The sequence below is a fragment of the Arachis hypogaea genome, chromosome 3 (assembly GCF_003086295.3).
Source record: "Arachis hypogaea cultivar Tifrunner chromosome 3, arahy.Tifrunner.gnm2.J5K5, whole genome shotgun sequence".
Classification (NCBI taxonomy): Eukaryota; Viridiplantae; Streptophyta; class Magnoliopsida; order Fabales; family Fabaceae; genus Arachis; species Arachis hypogaea.
The window spans coordinates 116,163,614-116,184,761 of NC_092038.1; the positions used below are offsets into that span (position 1 = coordinate 116,163,614).

The 21,148-nt window shown below is 38.2% G+C and overlaps 1 non-coding gene across 1 annotated transcript; it reads right to left on the reverse strand.

Moving 5' to 3' along the window:
• Positions 1-17,210: 17,210 nt before the first annotated feature.
• On the reverse strand, positions 17,211-17,314 carry LOC112792843 (small nucleolar RNA R71). Its single transcript, XR_003197565.1, has one exon. It is a non-coding gene; the product is annotated as a small nucleolar RNA R71 (small nucleolar RNA).
• Between the last annotated feature and the right edge of the window lie 3,834 nt (positions 17,315-21,148).

Below are 21,148 nucleotides of genomic sequence, written 5' to 3' on the forward strand. Positions count from 1 at the left end.
ACACGCCTTATTAGTGCAGGGATGTAAATCCTTGACACCTCAGGATCTATGGACCCCACAGGATCATCTCAAGATCTGTGGACCCTACAGGATCCCTACCTACCTCAACTCACCTTCTCTCCTCTTCACACAATCCAACAACACTCTTCCCCAAAACCCTTCACCAATCACTTCAATCTCTCTTCCCCATCACCTCTTCACCACTCACATCCTCCCACTCTTCCCCATAAACCCCACCTACCTTCAAAATTCAAAATCTCTTTCCCACCCAAACCCACCCTAAATAGCCGAACCTACTCCCTCTCCCTCCACTATATAAACCCCTCCATTCTTCTTCATTTTCACACAACACAACCCTCTCTTCTCCTCCTTGGCGGAAACACAACCCTCTCTCCCTCTCCTCCATATTTTCTTCTTCTTCATCTATTCTTTCTTCTCTTGCTCGAGGGCGAGTAATATTCTAAGTTTGGTGTGGTAAAAGCATAGCTTTTTTTTTATTTTTCCATAACCACCTATGGCACCTAAGGCCGGAGAAACCTCTAGAAAAGGAAAAGGGAAGACAAAAGCTTCCACCTCCGAGTCATGGGAGATGGAGAGATTCATCTCTAAAGCCCATCAAGACCACTTCTATGATGTTGTGGCCAAGAAGAAGGTGATCCCTGAGGTCCCTTTCAAACTCAAGAAAAATGAGTATCCGGAGATCCGACATGAGATCCAAAGAAGAAGTTGGGAAGTTCTAACCAACCCCATTCAACAAGTCGGAATCTTAATGATTCAAGAGTTCTATGCCAATGCATGGATCACTAGGAACCATGATCAAAGTGTGAGCCCGAATCCAAAGAATTATCTTACAATGGTTTGAGGGAAATACTTAGATTTTAGTCCAGAAAATGTAAGGTTGGCGTTTAACTTGCCCATGATGCAAGGAGATGCACGCCCCTACACAAGAAGGGTCAACTTTGATCAAAGGTTGGACCAAGTCCTTATGGACATATGTGTTGAAGGAGCTCAATGGAAAAGAGACTCCAAAGGCAAGCCGGTTCAATTAAGAAGACTAGACCTCAAGCCTATGGCTAGAGGATGGTTGGAGTTCATCCAACGCTCCATCATCCCTACTAGCAACCGATCTGAAGTTACTGTGGATCGGGTCATCATGATCCATAGCATCATGATTGGAGAAGAAGTAGAAGTTCGTGAAGTCATCTCCCTTGAATTCTATAAAATAGCCGAAAAGCCCTCTACCGTGGCAAGGCTAGCTTTTCCTCATCTTATTTGCCATCTATGTTACTCAGCTGGAGTCATCATAAAAGGAGACATTCCCATTAAGGAGGACAAGCCCATTACTAAGAAAAGGATGGAGCACATAAGAGAGCCCACTCATGGAGCCCAAGAGACGCATGAGAAAGCTCATCACTAAGGAATCCCAGAGATGCCTCAAGGGATGCACTTTCCTCCCAACAACTATTGGAAACAACTCAACACTTCTTTAGAAGACTTGAGTTACAATATGGATCAATTAAGGGTGGAACATCAAGAACACTCCATCATTCTCCATGAAATTAGAGAAGATCAAAGAGCAATGAGGGAGGAGCAACAAAGGCAAGGAAGAGACATAGAAGAGTTCAAGGACATCATTGGTTCTTCAAGAAGAAAGTGCCACCATCACTAAGGTGGACTCATTCCTTGTTCTTATTTCTCTGTTTTTCGATTTTTAAGCTTTATGTTATCTATGTTTGTGTCTTTATTACATGATCATTAGTATGTAGTAACTATGTCTTAAAGCTATGAATAATTCCATGAATCCTTCACCTTTCTTAAATGAAAAATGTTTTTAATTCAAAAGAACAAGAAGTACATGAGTTTCGAATTCATCCTTGAATTTAGTTTAATTATATTGATGTGGTGACAATACTTTTTTTTCTGAATGAATGCTTGAACAGTGCATATTTTTTATCTTGTTGTTTATGAATGTTAAAATTGTTGGCTCTTGAAAGAATGATGAACAAAGAGAAATGCTATTGATAATCTGAAAAATCATGAAATTGATTCTTGAAGCAAGAAAAAGTAGTGAATAGCAAAAGCTTACGAAAAAAATGGAGAAAAAAATAATAGAAAGAAAAAGAAAAAGTAAGCAGAAAAAGCCAATAACCCTTAAAACCAAAAGGCAAGGGTAAAAAGGATCCAAGGCTTTGAGCATCAATGGATAGGAGGGCCCAAGGAAATAAAATCCAAGCCTAAGCGGCTAAATCAAGCTGTCCCTAACCATGTGCTTGTGGCATGCAGGTCCAAGTGAAAAGCTTGAGACTGAGTGGTTAAAGTCGTGATCTAAAGCAAAACGAGTGTGCTTAAGAGCTCTGGACACCTCTAACTGGGGACTTTAGCAAAGCTGAGTCACAATCTGAAAAGATTCACCCAGTCATGTGTCTGTGGCATTTATGTATCCGGTGGTAATACTGGAAAACAAAGTGCTTAGGGCCACGGCCAAGACTCATAAAAGTAGCTGTGTTCAAGAATCAACAAACTTAACTAGGAGAATCAATAACACTATCTGAAATTCTAAGTTCTTAGAGATGCCAATCATTCTAAACTTCAAAGGATAAATTGAGATGCCAAAACTGTTCAGAAGCAAAAAGCTACAAGTCCCGCCATCTAATTGGAATTAATATTCATTGATATTCTGAGCTTTATAGTATATTCTCTTCTTTTTATCCTAATTGATTTTCATTTACTTGGGGACAAGCAACAATTTAAGTTTGGTGTTGTGATGAGCGGATAATTTATACCCTTTTTGGCATTGTTTTTAAGTAGTTTTTAGTAGGTTCTAGCTACTTTTAGGGATGTTTTCATTAGTTTTTATGCTAAATTCACATTTCTGGACTTTACTATGAGTGTGTGTATTTTTCTGTGATTTCAGGTATTTTCTGGCTGAAATTGAGAGACCTGAGCAAAACTCTGATAAGAAGGCTGATAAAGGACTGCTGATGTTGTTGGATTCTGACCTCCCTTCACTCGAAAAGGATTTTCTAGAGCTACAGAACTCCAAATAGCACGCTCTCAACGGCGTAGGAAGGTAGACATCCAGAGCTTTCCAGCAATATATAATAGTCCATACTTTATTCGAGATTAGATAACGTAAACTGGCATCAACGCCAGTTCAATGCTGCATTCTGGAGTCAAACGCCAGAAACACGTCACGAACCAGAGTTGAACGCCAAAAACACGTTACAACTTGGCGTTCAACTCCAAAAGAAGCCTCTGCACGTGTAAAGCTCAAGCTCAGCCCAATCACACACCAAGTGGGCCCCGAAAGTGGATTTCTGCATCAATTACTTACTTCTGTAAACCCTAGTAGCTAGTCTAGTATAAATAGAACATTTTATTATTGTATGAGACATCCTGGATCCGGGATTGTATTTTTGATCCTGTGATCACGTTTATGGGGGCTGGCCATTCGGCCATGCCTGGACCTTTATCACTTATGTATTTTCAATGGTGGAGTTTCTGCACACCATAGATTAAGGGTGTGGAGCCCGGCTGTACCTCGAGTTTTAATGCAATTACTACTATTTTCTATTCAATTCAGTTTATTCCTGTTCTAAGATATCCGTTGCCCTTCAAAATGATGAATGTGATGATCTGTAATAATCATCATCATTCTCACCTATGAACGCGTGACTGACAACCACTTCCGTTCTACCTTAGACCGGGCGCATATCTCTTGGATTCCTTAATCAGAATCTTCGTGGTATAAGCTAGAATTGATGGCGGCATTCATGAGAATCCAAAAAGTCTAAATCTTGTCTGTGGTATTCCGAGTAGGATTCAGGGATTGAATGACTGTGACGAGCTTCAAACTCGCGATTGTTGGGCGTGATGACAAGCGCAAAAAAATCAATGGATTCTACTCCGACATGATCGAGAACCGACAGATGATTAGCCGTGCTGTGACAGAGCATTTGGACCATTTTCACTGAGAGGATGGGATGTAGCCATTGACAACGGTGATACCCTACATACAGCTTGCCATGGAAAGGAGTAGGAAGGATTGGATGAAGGCAGTAGGAAAGTAGAGATTCAAATGGAGCACAGCATCTTCATACGCCTATCTGAAATTCTCACCAATGATTTACATAAGTATTTCTATCTTTATTTTCTATTTATTTATTATTATTAATTACGAAAACCATCATAATCCTTTAAATCCGCCTAACTGAGATTTACAAGATTACCATAGCTTGCTTCATACCAACAATCTCTGTGGGATCAACCCTTACTCACGTAAGGTTTATTACTTGGACGACCCAGTGCACTTGCTGGTTAGTTGTGCAAGGTTGTGAAGAAAGTGTTGAGTTATAAACGCGCATACCAAGTTGAATGCCTTTATTAGAGATCACAATTTCGTGCACTATTGTGCCTCTCCTAACAGTTGATAAGCTGCAAACTCCACATATTGGTTAGTCGAGACATGTTGAGCTTACAACGCATGCTCCATAGCTTGGAATCAATTATCTGCCTCAGTAGGGTTGTTTGAACCTCTGAAAGTCGGTGGGTGAACTTTCAGAAATGTAGCGAAGGTCATTGAAGCACCTCCCAAGTCATCATCATTTCCTTTTGCATGTTCGTTCCCATTTCCATTACCGTTTCTAGCCGGTTAGCCTAACCTCTGCACAACTTGTAGAGTCGCAGTAGCATTTTCTTCCATGGTGTTTGTAAGATTTGCCATTCCCGCCCTACTCTCTCTTTGTGAACGTGTACGACCTCATCCGCGAGTAGCCATTAGGGTTCCTATCTACACCAAACATTCGATATCAAGGTGATCAGTCTCAATATCAAAATCCTAATGCTTCAATTATCCCAAAAAGGCACTCACAAACAAGCATGATATGAAATATCAAGTAGATAAGCTAAATAGCTTGAAAGAAAAATGACCTAGAGTATGCAATGAAGCATAATCTATCCATCCCTCAGGCTCACGAGGACGAACCGCTCTGATACCACTAAATGTAACACCCTAATTACCCTAAGCCTTACCTCATGCCGTAAGGCAAAGGTTAATCAAAAGTTACGACAATTCTAATGTTCATACATAAATATATATAGAAAGAATAATAATTCTAGAATCCCGATGAAGAAAATAAGCTCAAATATGAAATTACAAAGCACGAACGTTCACACGAAGCTACAAACTTAAGGCACAAGATAAGGGTACAAGATAACAAAATATAATAGTATAATAATCATAATATACTAGCCATAGCCTGTGGAGTTTAGGACGACTAGTTGAATACTAACATACAGAGTTTTGAAAGTAAATAGCTTATACATAATATCACTCTCAAAGTAAGCCTCTAAGGCAAAAGTAAATACAAAAGTGAGAGTGCTAGTCAAAATAACCAAAATGACAACAAAATAGAATATGGTCCTCCGCTCTGCTACCATCAAGCAACTCACTGAGGTGGGTTGCAACCTGCATCTGAAAAATAACAACAACGTATGGATTAAGAACTGGAGGTTCTCAGTATGGTAACAGTACCCGGTAATATAAGATGTAAGACCTCGGGATGCCAGAGGCAATCCTAGAGCTTCATACCAAACAGATATTCAAGCTTAAACGAAATAAATAATTTAAACTGTAACCAATAAATAACGGTATCTAAACTTAGGGAATTTCTATCTAAAACTAGTCATTGCTGTCCCACAGCCTTCACCAACCTACCCTCCATGCGATTCCATCGCCACCGCCTACCTAACCTCCTCAGCACCAAACAAACACAGATAATGCAAGCAAGGAAAACACAGGTAGTATTCATATATATATATATATATATATATATATATATATATATATATATATATATATATATATATATATATAATAGGTAATTCAAGAAGCAAGTAGGTATATTATACAATTAGGCAAACTCAAGTAATCAAAGCAATCAAGCATATAGGAGATACATAAGATGAATGTCTATCCTATTGGCTGTGATATCACATGTCGGTTATTGTGCCAAACCCGACAGAAAATTCGGACGGCAGTTCCAGGATTAGTCTCTCTGTTGTGCATACTCAGGAGGAACAATTCTGAGGGATAAGTGCTCTACCACCTTCTCCTTTCAGAGGGAAACGTTCTGAGGGAGAGTCCCCTGCCACCTTCCTCTGGATGCCGCCTCATTCCATGGGTCAGTGCCCTACCACCTTACAACCAGAGAGAAACCCATGCTCATGAGAAAAATTTTCGAGGGATGAGTTCCCTACCACCTTCTCCTTTCAGAGGAAAAACATTCCGAGTGAGAGTGCCCTACCACCGTCCTCTTGAGCAATAAATATGAGTGAGAATCCCAGCTTCAAGCCTTACATCCGAACGTAGGTGGGAGACTGCCACAGTCCCTACGACGGATAACAATGCATATCATAATCACGTATTCAATCTCAGAGGCCACTCCTCATAGCACACTTCCACTCATACTCATTTTATCAATCATAACCATTCATCTCCAAGTTTCCAACTCGTCACAACCATCATCAATTAACAACTTTTTGTTTCGAACTCACTAGTTCGTCAATTTCTCAATTCATATACCATTCTTCTTTCACACTCCACCAAACCCATCCTCAATACACCAGAAACCTAAGCCTCTGTTCTCTAACTTTTCAAAATAATACCAAATCAAACCTCCTAGGACCTTTTCCATGTTTTAATGCCCGAAAAAAAGCCCAAGAGTCTTAAAATGGTGTCTCATAAGTGTACAAGCTTGTTGGGAAGGTAAAATAGTTGAAGACAAAGTTTAAGTTTGAGAAACAGGGCGTGTGCACACACACAAGGGTGTGCGTGCGCATGCCGAGGTGAAGTTTTAAAAAGTGTGCGTATGCATAGAGGTGTGAATACGCACAAGTACAAAATGTTTCAGTTCTGTTCGCTCGCACAAGGTGTGCTAGCGCCCTCAATAGACTGCCCTTTCCAACGTGCGCGTGCGCACAGGGCTATGCGTACGCATAGGTTATAAATCTTCATTGGATGTATGTGCGCACAGGTTGTGCTAGTGCTCTAAGCAGAAAGCCTTCCCCTGTGTGTGCGTACGCACAAGGCTGTACGTGCGCACAGGTTCAAAAAATCACAGGGGTGTGCGTGCGCACATACCAGAAATAACAAAATTCTGCAACTTTGCAAAATTTCAAATTTTGACACCAAACTTTGAATGATCATAACTCCCTCTACAAAACTTTAAATTTTACAAACTTTATATCAATTCAAAGAGTTTTCAATGAACTTTAATTTAAAGTAATTTTTGACAAATTTTGAAAACCAAGGCTCAAGTTATGATCTATCAAAGTTCACCAAAAATTCATCTTTATCAAAAACACTAAAAACTCAATTTTGCCAACTCTCAATCCAAAAACCAACTCAATCAATTTTCAACCATACCAAAGCAACCCAAAATTCATACCAAACATTGCTTCAACCATTTTCTCAATCACACAACCTTCTAAACCATTCAAAAAGTCTAAATCCAACCTAATTCACATTTCCCAAAATTCCATTTTCCTTATTAACATCAATATGACTACTCACCATTTCCATCATTATTCAACTATACCACATCTAACATTTAATATCTCAATTTGTCAACTCCTTCAACACTTATCAATCCAAACATCAATTTATCATCATCCTAACTTCATCACCCATATCATTTATCAACAATATCAACATTCACCTTCAAATTACCAACAACATCAATATTCATCATCAATCATCAACCATATCAACAAACCCTCATCAACAACAATGACATTCATCATCAACCTTCATAATCATTAAATACCAATAATCATCATCAACATATATCATCACACATCATAATCCTCATTCAACAACATCCAAAACTATCATAAATACTCAAAATTCTCCTTATTCACCAAGAACATTTTCACAACAACATTACACATCAATAATTTCGCATACATAAATCCATCACTTACCACCCATCATTATCATAATAATCATCCAACACCAATCTCAACATAACATCAATAACCCATCATCATACTACATATACTCAAAGTCATCATACATCATATTCATTAACATCTAATTTCAATCATATCCTATGGGCCACTAGCCCAAAGTGTCCAGTGATATTACATATCACATAGAGGAGACCGAAACCATACCTTGGCCGCTCCCCAAAAAGCACACCGCACCAAGATTGGAGTCCAACAAGCTTTCAACTCACCAACAAGCCACCAAAGCTCAAACTAACATCACATATATATATATATCAAAATCTCAATCTAAGATACACAAAATAACTAAACACAAGAGTTTAGTAAAATCTTTCCTTAACCAACAAGATTATGGGTAAAATCCAACAATTACCCGCTACTAGAGTCACCTAAACAAGCGAAATCACAAAATTTACTCAAAATCATAACCCAAAAAATGCAGAATTCTAGGGCTAGAAACTTGGGATTGAGACGCGGTTTCTTACAAGGTTTGCTTATATAGAATCGAAGAGCTCAACAAGAGCTTCGCGTGGTGACAGGGGCGGAAATTGACCAATTAAGAATTTAATGTAATAAATACGTTGCAAGTACAGTTCTTAACTAGTAAAAATCCGTTTATCAATCTAAAAGGGTTGTCACAAAATTAGAATAAAAATACTGGGAGTATGAATCCCAGTTCGTCTCCCAACGAGTTGACAAAAGAGTGCAGCTTATTGGTCAGAGGTTTTCCAAGAAATTTTGAGTTTGAGTAATAGGAAAATAAATAAGAGAATTTATATAATTCAAATAAAGATATTGACCAGGAGAAAATTAATTGGAAGTTCTATCCTTGTTGGATTTTTCTCAAGATCAATTGATAATTGGTAGTTGTTTCCACTTAGTTATCCTTTACTGAATAAAGGAAGGTCAAGTAAGTTGGAAGTCAACTTCTATTCACAAGTTCTAATCCCCTCCCTTAAGAAGGATTAGCGTCAGTGACTAAAGATTCAACCAACAATAAACCCAATTACACTTTGACTCTTGAGTATTCCAACTCAAGGTTCTCCTTATAATCTACTCCCAATCAAGTTGGGAAACTACTCCATTATCATAAATGTAGACTTCATAAAATTAAAAGGGAAAATAAATAAAGACATGATAAACAATAATAAAAAAAATCAAGTAAAAATAAAAATAGTTCTTGTATTAATAAACTCTAAGAATAATCCAATTGTAACTTTGGACAAATTAAGGATATGAAAGAGTAAGTAAAAAGTAAGAAAACAAACTAGAATGACGAAGTCTTGGCGGAGGTAACAACTCTTCTCAATATCCAAATCCAAAAGCAAAATGAGAATTCTAAGAATTATGAATGTGTAGTGTGAAAACCTAGAGGATGAGTAAAATCAGATCTAAAAACTAAAAAACTATCCTAATCAAAATCCCCCCTGAGTCTCTGCATGTTCCCCGGCTTTAGTCTGTGTTTTTGGGCCGAAAACTGGGTCAAAACGCGGCCCAAAATTGCTCCCAGCGTGTTCTGTTAATTCTGTAGATCGCGCATGTCACGCGTGCGCGTCATTCAGCATTTTTCCTCGCCACACGTACGCATCGTCCACGCGTTCGCATCATCCGTGTAGATTTCAATCCATGCGTTCGCGTCAGGCACGCAAACGCGTCACTGCGATTTTCTCATTTCGCGCGGTCGCGTGAACCATGCGTCCGCGTCAGTGTTCGCTGGTCATCTCCTTGATTTCTTGTGTTCCTTCCATTTTTGCAAGCTTCCTCTCCATTCTCTAAGCCATTCCTGCCCTATGAAACCTGAAATACTTAACACACGGATCACGGCATCGAATGGTATAAAAGAGAATTAAAATACACAATAAAAATATCTCTAGAAAGCAAGTTTACAACCATAGAACAACTTTGGGAAGGAATTGTAATATCATACTAATCGTATGAATAAGTGGGTGAAGACTTGATAAAACCACTCAATTAAACACAATATAAATCATAAAATAATGGTTTATCACGTGGCCGCAAACGGCTCGTCAATCGAAGCTCCGTAGCTCAAGTTATGGCTCTCGGAAGGTGGATGTGAATAGTATCACCAACCTTCACCTCTCTTCTCTCTCAATCCGAGCTCTCTCTCTCATGTGGGGGTGAAAAATGAGCTGATTGCTATTAAATGAGCATATATATTGGGCCTTGGGCCCGGTTTGGACCCGGTCTAATCCGTTAGCATTTTTGGTCTGTTTGGTTCACTTTGGGCCAAAACCTTTAAGATTAGTGCTAGGTTTTCAATTCTAATTTATTTTTGCCTTTTCAAAACAATAAATTAATTTTCCACGATCTTATTTTCCAAAATACACGGCATTGGACAGACTACAGCCAGTCTACCGGCTTAAGCGCTTGTACGCATTTTTACAGAAACTTTTCAAAAAAGATACATTGTTCGACTCAGAAAAATTCATTGAAATTGAATTTCACCTTTATATTTTCAAATTAAAACTTCTAAATTTTGAATCTATTCCGGGCACTGAAATTATTATTTTTATTAAAACGGTTTTTCGTAAAAAACTCCAATTCTTACAATGACGATGACGATAATAAAAAAAGAAGGAAAAGAATATCTGTGTTCAGAAGAAAAGAATGCACAAAAATTTGATCAAAAAATTGTTAGACGCCTAGTATTCGATTTAGAAAAAAAATCCTAAACGGCCCCTGACAATCATTTTGAAAGACAACGAGGTCCTCAACAAAAAAAATACTCTTTTCGGTCCCTGATCTTTATTTTTATGAGACTAATTAGCTCCTCTGTCAATATTTTTTATCTGTATTAACATAATAAGCCTACATGATATGTTAAACGGTTGATTTATCCATTAAGAGCTAACTAGAATTAACAATTTTTTTTGTTAAAAATCTTGTTATCTTTTAAGAATAATTGTCAATGCCATTTAGTTTTTATTTTTTTATTATTTTTTTAAATACATTAGCTAAATTTACTGTGTGAAACTAAAAAATATTAGTGATTTTTAAATTATTTTTACTTATAAAAATTAAATAAAGGATATATTAGTGATTAATATGTCACATAAATATATTTTAAAGAAATATTATTGATAAAAAGACTAATCAATCTCACAAAATTAAATATTAAAGACTGAAAAGAATATTTTTTTTTACTTAAAAGTCTCATCGTTCTTAAAAAAATTATCTGGAACCAAGCTGGGTATTTACTATTCCATTTATTAATATTCCAAATCTAAAGTTGCAAGCGTAGTAAATAGTAATAGTAGTAATATAATTAATGGTACTGACGTACTGCTATAAGATATAGAAATAAATTGTTCTGGCCCAACTCAACAAGGATCCCAGTCCGACTGTGGATCACCGATCCGCCGGGTCACTCGATCCGAACCCAAAGGTGACCCGCGCACCACCCCACGCCCTCCTGGGAGACCTGGCTAGCTAGCAGAAGCTTCCAGGCAGATGGGCCTAAACAATAGCATGTCCTCATGCTAGTCACAATCAAAGGAGAATGGTAAAAGGGCAAGCAACTTATTTAAAGCAAATACTTATATGCATGCAACTATGCAAAATGCTATCTATCTATATCTATACTATGGTTTCTATTAAGGATGGCAAAAACAAACAAAAAAATCTCAATCAATCCAAAGTAAAACCTTAGGGCTAAGGTAAGAAAGCATAGCAATATGATGAATGTCCAAAAATTTGATTTGAAGTTTTCAAAGATTGATTTCAACAACTTGTAAGAAAACACAAAATAAGAGAGGGAATCATAGAATTGAGCAATTGAACCCCTCACCGGATGTGTATACACTCTAGTCGCTCAATGTTTAGGGTTTAATCACTCAATCCTCTTTTAATCATGTTTTCTAGGATTTGCTAGTCATCTAACAATCAACAAATACTTGATGCATGAATGCAAATATCATGAGGTTTTTGGAGGGTTGTAATGGGGGTTAGGTTAAGGATAGGATTAATATGGTTAAGTGGACTTAGTAAATTGGATCTTTGATTAGCTCAAGTATCCCATCTAATCCTATATTAACCTATTTATACACAAGAAAACAACCTAACTTTCCATTCATCTCCTTTCTCACCTTCACTCATGCATCTTCTTTCTAATTCAACCACATATGCATTCTTTATTTACATTCTTATTATCATTCATTCCTTTCTATTTTTCTATTTTTCTTTCTTTCTTTTTTTTCAAAAAGTATATACACCAAAATTTTTTCTTTTCTCACCAAAAAGAAATGCACATGTTTTTAGTAATGAATGCATGAGTGATTACCCCTTTTTCTCAAATTTTCTAAATGAATTCCCAAAGCACTTATTACCAATGTTTCCCCACAAATCTTCTCCCACACTTGATTAATACACACTTCTTAACCCAAGCTAATCAAAGATACAATTTATGGACATAAATGGTTTTTCACTTAGGACAAAAGATGTACTTAAAATTAGAACGAAAAGGGGGATTAAAAGGCTCAAAATTGGGTTACAAAGGTAAATATAAGGGTCGGCCATATGGGTTAAGTGAGTTCAATTTCAAAAATAGCCTCAATCATACTAGATGCATTAAAGACATCAAATATAGGACATAACGATTCAAGCAAATCTAAGATTACAATTATAAAGGAGTATAATACACAAGAACAAAGTTTGTGGTTGAAAATGTGCAACCATCCATTAAAGCTCAAATCTCACTAGGTGTTTTGTTCAAGCTCTTTTCTATTTTCCATAAAAGAAATGCTTCAAGAGAGTTGAAAAACAAGTTTTCAAATCCAATCAATGGAACGCCCTAGAAGGGATTTCTTGAAATTTTCTTTGTTGTTTTTATCAAACTTATTTCCTATTCTAGGCAACATGAAAATATTTACTACTATAAAACTATAACAAGCTAAGATATATATAAGAAAACTAAGCAAAGTGTAATGCAATGAAATACTAAACAAATATTTACAAAAACATAACTACTAAAAATTAGAACATAGTGCAAAGTGTTGAGAAAAAAAATTTACGCCCCAAAATTGCGGATCCTCCCCCACACTTAAACGTTGCACGGTCCTCCGTGCATGCACCTAATCCAGGGGTGAAGAGATGTGAGGTTCCACCTTCAGTTGGTGGGCACTGGGACTCGGGCTGCTGGATAAAACAAGAATTGAGGAAGAGTTCATATGAGTGTGGTATGATAGAAGACAATATGTGTATACTAAGTGTGCACGGTTTAGAAAACCCACATTGGACGGGCAAAAAGGGCAACCACATAATCGAAAAGAAATAGCATGTGTTCCTCAATTAAGTAGCCTAGGTTGCGAGTAAGGGATAAACAAGAATTAACGCACAAACAAACCTAGGTAACCACAATTAAAGTGAATTGAATATATGAGATATTGGATATTGAAATTATGCAAGTGAAAGCACAAAATTGATATAGAAGCACAATAAACAATAACCAATTCAATAATGACAAGAAACTTTACTTATTCATAGCGAAACATAATGGAATAGTCACATGATAAAGGTACTTGTTGCAAAAAGTGATATGTTTAAGAATAATCAAGTCAAGTCACTCAAACAAATGTAAAGCATTAAAAAAGAAACAAGAATCGGTGATGTGATTAATTTGACATGAAAACCATGATGAACAAGTAATTTCAACTCAATTCACTTAATTCAATATGCACTCATAAATAATTTGTCCTAGGGTGTGATCAAAACATGAATTATCAAACCCACTAGGTACTAGTAAATTAAAACAAAGTATAAGTGCATTGATGAAATTCAATCAAGAAGCAACCCAATCAACATCAAATAAACACTTGCAATTTATTTAATTATCAAACAACTAAACCAAAACAAATATAATTACTAAAATGAAAATGAGATGCAATGAAAACTAAGTAAAACAAGTAGGAAAACATGAAAAAAGCAAGATAAGAGAGGGATGGAGGGGGCGGAAGTGCGTTAGGGCTTAATTCAAAGTGCAATCAAAATTTTGCCCAAAACGACACCTATGCGCACGCACAGACATGTGTGTGCAGCACACGAGGTGAAAAATGGAAGGTGTGCTCCTGCACAAGGGTGTGCGAATGCTCTAGATAGAGAGGGAATTAAGAAGTGTGCGTACGCACAAGCGTGTGCGCACGTGATGCCGAGGCATCTTAGGCTAGTTTCACTAGCATTTTTCTGTTAGTTTTAGTTGTTTTATGCATTTTCTTGAGCTTAAAGTAACCAAGAATGGTTAAATGAACAACAAAGCAATGAACCATCCAAACAGTATGATTTTGATGCAAATTCCATGAGTTTTTAGTGATATTACTTGAATGCTATGAATGGAAGAATTCTCATGAAATTTTGCAAGACTTTGATGCAGTTGTTTGGATGATTTCAGGGAAGAAGAGGCTAGGCAAGGAAGCAACAAAATCAATAAAGGAAGCTTGAAGATCACATGTGGAGTTTAAGTTCAAGCCATATAATGCTGAAAGTGGCGTTTAACCTCCAGTTTAACCTTAAACTGGAAGTTAAACGCCAGAATAAGAAATGCACCAAAGCTGAAAGTGGCGTTTAACCTCCAGTTTAAGGTTAAACTGGAAGTTAAACGCCAGAATCATGAAAGCTGAGAAATACTGAAACTGGCGTTTAACCCCCAGTTTAACCTTAAACTGGACGTTAAACGCCAGAATAAGAAAGGCACCAAAGGAGCATTTCCACGTTTAAGCTCCAGTTTAACCTTAAACTGGAGCTTAAACGTGTTCGACCCAAATCATGCACCAGGAAGCCATTTCCACGTTTAAGCTCCAGTTTAAGCTTAAACTGGAGCTTAAACGTGTTCGACCACAATTTGCCTCCAGGGTTGCTTTCTCATTTCCACGTTTAAGCTTCAGTTTAACCTTAAACTGAAGCTTAAACGTGTTCGACCATTCCACACTCCGTAGTTGCTTTCTTCCATTTCCAAGTTTAAGCTTCAGTTTAACCTTAAACTGAAGCTTAAACGTGCTTGAATTATACCACCTCCAGGAGTGTCCAACGTTTAAGTTGCAGTTTAAGCTTAAACTGCAACTTAAACGCCACTTTTTGAAAGGGTTTCTGGGCCAAATATATTGAAGTTTAAGTTAGCATTTGAGCACCAAACATTAACTTAAACGTATTATGGTATGAAACCCAATTGAATATCATGGTTTATGGGATTGGGCCTGAAGAATTGATGAGTCTGGAATTTCAATTTGTTGAGTCATGTGTCATTACTTGATTATCACTAAGTTTGCTCAATGAATGTTACAGAATTGGATCACAGCCTCATCAGGATTATGGACCATAAACCCAAAGCAAAAGGAAATCAGGGAAAGGCCTCAAAGCCCATGAAACACAACAGAAGCTCAATTTAGAAAGTGTATAAATAGGATAGAATTTAAGTTTGTTAGCACTTTTTACACTGGGGAACTTTTTGATCATTTTGCTAGTTTTGATACTTTGTGTAATTGAATTCAGAGCTATGACTCACTAAACCCCTTTCATTGGGTTAGGGAGCTCTATTGTAATTCAATGAATCAATAATAGTTTCTATCTTCTTCTTCAATCTTTTCTCTTGAATTTTGTTAGAAAGCTTCTCGATCTAATTCCATTGGTTAGTTGTCTTGGGAAAGAAACTATCCATACTTAGAATCCTTCGGAACCTTGGGAAAGGAATGGAGGATTCATGCTAGAGAAGCTTTCTCACAGTGAATTGAATTGGGGGTTGGATGGATATTGTGACATGTAATCCTACCAATTTGTGGTTCATGAAACTGTGTGGTATAATCAGTGATCGAGCATCATCTCTTCTTATGAACATTTAAACCAAGGGATTGGGAATTTGTTTGTTTTTAGAGAGAATTGGTGAGCCAAGGAATTGGGATCCAATCATATAAGATTGCCAAGCAAAATTCAATGAATGCATTGGTTGAGGAAGGGATAAAGATGTGTTGATTCGGAGATCTCAATATCTCCTGAAATCCAATGAATTCCCCATTTCTGATCTACACTTTCTCTTTATATTCTGCAATTAAATTCATGCAATCACCCCCATCCCTTTTTAATTTCAGCACTTTAACTTCTCGCTCTTTAATTCATGCAATTTAGGATTCCGCAATTCTCATCTAAATCTTGATTCCGCTCAACTAGAACAAACTTCTAATCCGAATTGCTCATTCAACCAATCCTTGTGGGATTCGACCTCACTCTATTGTGAGTTTTTACTTGACGATAACCGGTGCACTTGCCGGAAGGAATTTTTGCCGATTGTGCAATTTCCTAAATTGTAGCATATCAAGTTTATGCTAGTATCAAGTTTATGGCGCCGTTGCCGGGGATTGGTTTTCGATTGACAATTCTCAAATTGGAAGTTAACTAGATTGAGCATTTTTCTTGTTTTGTTAATTCAGTTCAAGTTACTTGTTGAATTTTAATTTCTGCACTCTGTTACTTGCTTTCTTTCTTTATGCCTTTAAATTCAAGCAACTAACTCACTGACCCACTAACTATTTGAATTAATTCCTCAACTGCTCTAACCATACTCTTCCATTAACCAAGAGTATTTCACTTGTTTGTTGCCTGTGCTGTGTTCTTGTATGACAGGTAGGAGAGGAGAGACATCAACTCCTCCATATACCAAACCAGAGAGGACCCTTCATAAACTTAGAAGGGAAGCAAGAGGGAAGAGAGTACTGGGAGAAGAAGAATCTGAAGGAGAATCTGAGGACAATTTTGAGGAAGCTCTAGATCTCAACATGGATAGAGAAGTTCACAACCATGAGAGAACTGATGGAAACAATGCCATTCCCGAGAGGAAGGTTCTTGGTTCATACATAAACCCAACCTCTGGGAATTGTGGTAGCAGCATTCAGAAACCACCCATTCAGGCCAACAATTTTGAACTCAAACCACAACTAATATCACTGGTGGAGGATCATTGTTCATTTGGTGGGAGTGCTAATGAAGATCCAAACCAACATCTCACAAAATTCCTGAGAATTTGCGACACTGTGAAGTCCAATGGAGTCCAGGAAGATGCCTATAAACTACTCTTGTTCCCATTTTCACTTAGGGACAAGGCAGCTAAGTGGCTGGAATCATTCCCAAGGGGGAGCCTAACAACCTGGGATGAGGTGGAAAGCAAGTTTCTGGCACGTTTCTACCCTCCACAAAAAGTCAATAGGCTTCGATCTGAGGTTCAGACTTTTAGACAACAAGATGGTGAGACGCTCTACGAGGCATGGGAGAGGTTCAAAGAATTGACAAGGAAATGCCCACCAGACATGTTCCATGACTGGGTGCAATTGCATATTTTCTATGATGGACTGTCTTATGAATCAAGGAAGGCTGTAGACCATTCATCAGGAGGTTCATTGAACAGGAAAAAGACTGTGGAAGAAGCCATTGAAGTGATTGAGACAGTGGCTGAGAATGAGTACTACTATGCTTCAGAGAGGCACAACACTAAGGGAGTCATGGAGCTGAACCATGTTGATACAATTCTAGCCCAAAACAAGGTGTTTGCCAAGCAACTAGCAGAGCTCACCAGGAAATTAGACACAAAGCAAGTGGCTGCAATACACACACAAGATCAAGAGGAAGTAAGCACTGAAGGAGGTGATTGGGAAGAGGCCAACTATGTGGGAAACCAACAAAGGCAATCATATGATCCACATTCCAACACTTACAACCCAGGATGGGAAAACCACCCAAACTTTGGGTGGGGAAACCAGCAAACCCAACCACAAAACCACAAACCTTACAACCACAACCAACATAACAATTCCACATACCAAAACTCCAACCAAAGATCATACCAAGCCACACAAAACACTTACTCCCAACCACCATATCATGGCCAAAATAATCAACCTGCCCAACCTAATCCGAGCCAACAATTTCAAGATCAATTAAACAGGATAGAAGGAATGCTTGCAACCATGAGTCAAGACATAACCGAATTGAAAGCTTTTAAGGAAGAAGTAAATTCTAACTTGCAAAACCAAGGAGCTGCCATCCAGAAGCTAGAAAATCAAATTGTGTATTTGTCTAAGCAAACCCCTGGGCCAAGCGTTTCTCATGCTGCCAAGGCTATTGCAAGGGAAGAATGTAAGACCATAACCCTCAGAAGTGGAAAGAAGCTAAAGGAGATCTCAAAGGAAACCACAGAGGATGAAGCAAAGGAAAATGTGAGAGACAAGGAACAGGGACAATCTTTTACACCGTCTGCAACAGAAGAAAAAGAAAAAGAGGTCCTGAAGCCTTATACACCTAAAGCACCATATCCTCAACGTTTGATGAAAAGTGAAAAGGATGGCCAATTCTCCAGATTCTTGGAGATTTTCAAGAAGCTTCAAATCAACATTCCGTTTGCTGAGGCAATAGAGCAAATGCCACTCTATGCAAAATTCTTAAAGGAATTAATGACCAAGAAGAGAAGCTGGAGAAATGAGGAAACTGTGTTGTTAACTGAAGAATGCAGTGCCATCATTCAGCACAAATTGCCTCAGAAATTGAAGGATCCAGGCAGTTTCCAAATCCCCTGCATCATAGGAGAAGTCATGGTGGAGAAGGCCTTGTGTGACTTAGGGGCCAGTATCAATTTGATGTCTCTAACAATGATGAGAAAAATGAAGATTGAGGAAGCCAAACCAACAAGAATGGCTCTCCAATTGGCAGATCGAACTTTTAAATTCCCTCATGGGATAGTTGAGGATTTGTTGGTGAAAGTGGGAGATTGTATATTTCCTGCCAATTTTGTGGTGTTAGATATGGAGGAAGAAGCCAAAGCTTCAATAATTCTGGGAAGACCCTTCCTGGCTACTGCTGGAGCCATCATAGATGTCCAAAAGGGTGAACTCACTCTTAGACTACATGATGAGAAATTGGTGTTTAACGTATTCAAGGCAATGAGCTATCCATCAGAATCACTAAAGGAATGCATGAGGGTGGATGTAGTGGACATTGCAATACAAGAAACCTTTGAGGAAACAACAAGGGAAGTGGCAGAGGAGGAGTTCACCAAGGATATTGAAGTTAGTGACATCAAGGCTGCTGAAACAACCATGCCAAGCATGCCAGAGAGAGTGAAAGAAGAGAAGGAAGCACCAAAACCTGAGCTCAAAGCATTGCCCCCTAATCTCAAGTATGCATACTTGGGTAGTGATGAGAGCCATCCTGTTATCATTAGCTCTGCCCTGAGCCAAGAACAGGAAGAAGAATTGATCAAGGTGCTACAAACTCATCAAGATGCCATTGGATGGACCCTAGCTGATTTGAAGGGGATAAGTTCATCCATATGCATGCATAAAATCTTGTTAGAAGAGGATGCTAGACCCTCCATTCAAGCTCAGAGAAGATTGAATCCCGTCATGAAAGAAGTGGTACAAAAGGAGGTTATGAAGTTATGACAGGCAGGGGTAATCTACCCCATTTCTGATAGCCCATGGGTTAGCCCCATCCATGTAGTTCCCAAGAAAGGTGGCATAACTGTGGTGCCAAATGAGAGGAACGAACTCATACCCACAAGAACTGTCACTGGGTGGAGGATGTGCATAGACTACAGGAAGCTCAATGAAGCCACCAGAAAAGATCATTTCCCACTCCCATTCATGGATCAGATGCTTGAAAGGCTTGCAGGACATGCTTACTATTGCTTTCTGGATGGATACTCAGGCTATAATCAGATAGTAGTTGATCCAAGAGATCAAGAGAAAACATCATTTGTTTGCCCATATGGAGTTTTTGCGTATAGACGCATGCCCTTTGGATTGTGCAATGCACCTGCCACTTTCCAAAGGTGCATGCTGTCTATCTTTTCGGACATGATCGAAAAGTTTATTGAAGTTTTCATGGATGATTTTTCTGTGTTTGGAAATTCTTTTCCTAGCTGCCTACACCACCTTGCCTTGGTGCTTAAGAGATGCCAAGAGACCAACCTAGTATTAAACTGGGAAAAGTGTCATTTCATGGTCACAGAAGGAATAGTCCTTGGCCATAAAGTGTCTAATAGAGGCATTGAGGTGGACAGAGCTAAGGTGGAACTCATTGAAAAACTACCTCCACCAAGTAATGTCAAGGCAGTTAGGAGTTTTTTGGAACACGCTGGCTTTTATAGAAGGTTTATTAGAGACTTTTCTAAAATAGCCAAACCTTTGAGTAACTTGCTTGTCTCTGATACACCCTTTGTATTTGATAAAAATTGCATGCTAGCCTATGAACTTTTGAAGCAAAAACTTTCCTCTGCACCTATCATTGCCCCGCCTGATTGGAACTTACCATTTGAACTGATGTGTGATACATCAGACCTTGCTATTGGGGCAGTGTTAGGACAAAGGAAAGACAATTTGGTACATGTGATTTATTATGCCAGTAAAGTCTTGAATGATAACCAAAGGAATTACACAACCACTGAAAAAGAACTCTTGGCAATAGTCTTTGCATTTGACAAATTTAGATCCTATCTCATTGGATCTAAAGTCATTGTCTTCACTGATCATTCAGCTTTAAAATACTTACTTGCTAAACAAGAATCCAAACCAAGACTTATTAGATGGGTTCTTTTGTTGCAGGAATTTGACATTGAAATCAAAGACAAGAAGGGTGTAGAGAACAAGGTGGCAGACCATTTATCAAGAATACCATGTGAAGAAGGAAGCACACAAAGCACACATATAAATGAGTGCTTCCCTGATGAACAACTCATGGTAATTCACAAAGCACCCTGGTTTGCAGACATAGCAAACTTCAAAGCCACTGGGAGTTTGCCGTTGGAATTTAACAAGCATCAAAAGAAGAAATTAGTAAATGATGCCAAATACTTCATCTGGGACGAACCATACTTGTTCAAAAAATGTTCGGATGGCATACTCAGAAGATGCATATCAGAGGAAGAAGGAAGGGAAGTCTTATGGGACTGCCATGGCTCCACTTATGGAGGACATTTTGCAGGAGAAAGAACAGCAGCCAAGGTGTTGCAGTGTGGTTTTTATTGGCCCACTATCTTCAAAGATGCAAAGGAACTAGTGAAGCACTGCCATGAATGCCAGAAAGCGGGGAACCTGCCAAGAAGAAATGAAATGCCACAACAATTCATTCTGGAACTTGAATTGTTTGATGT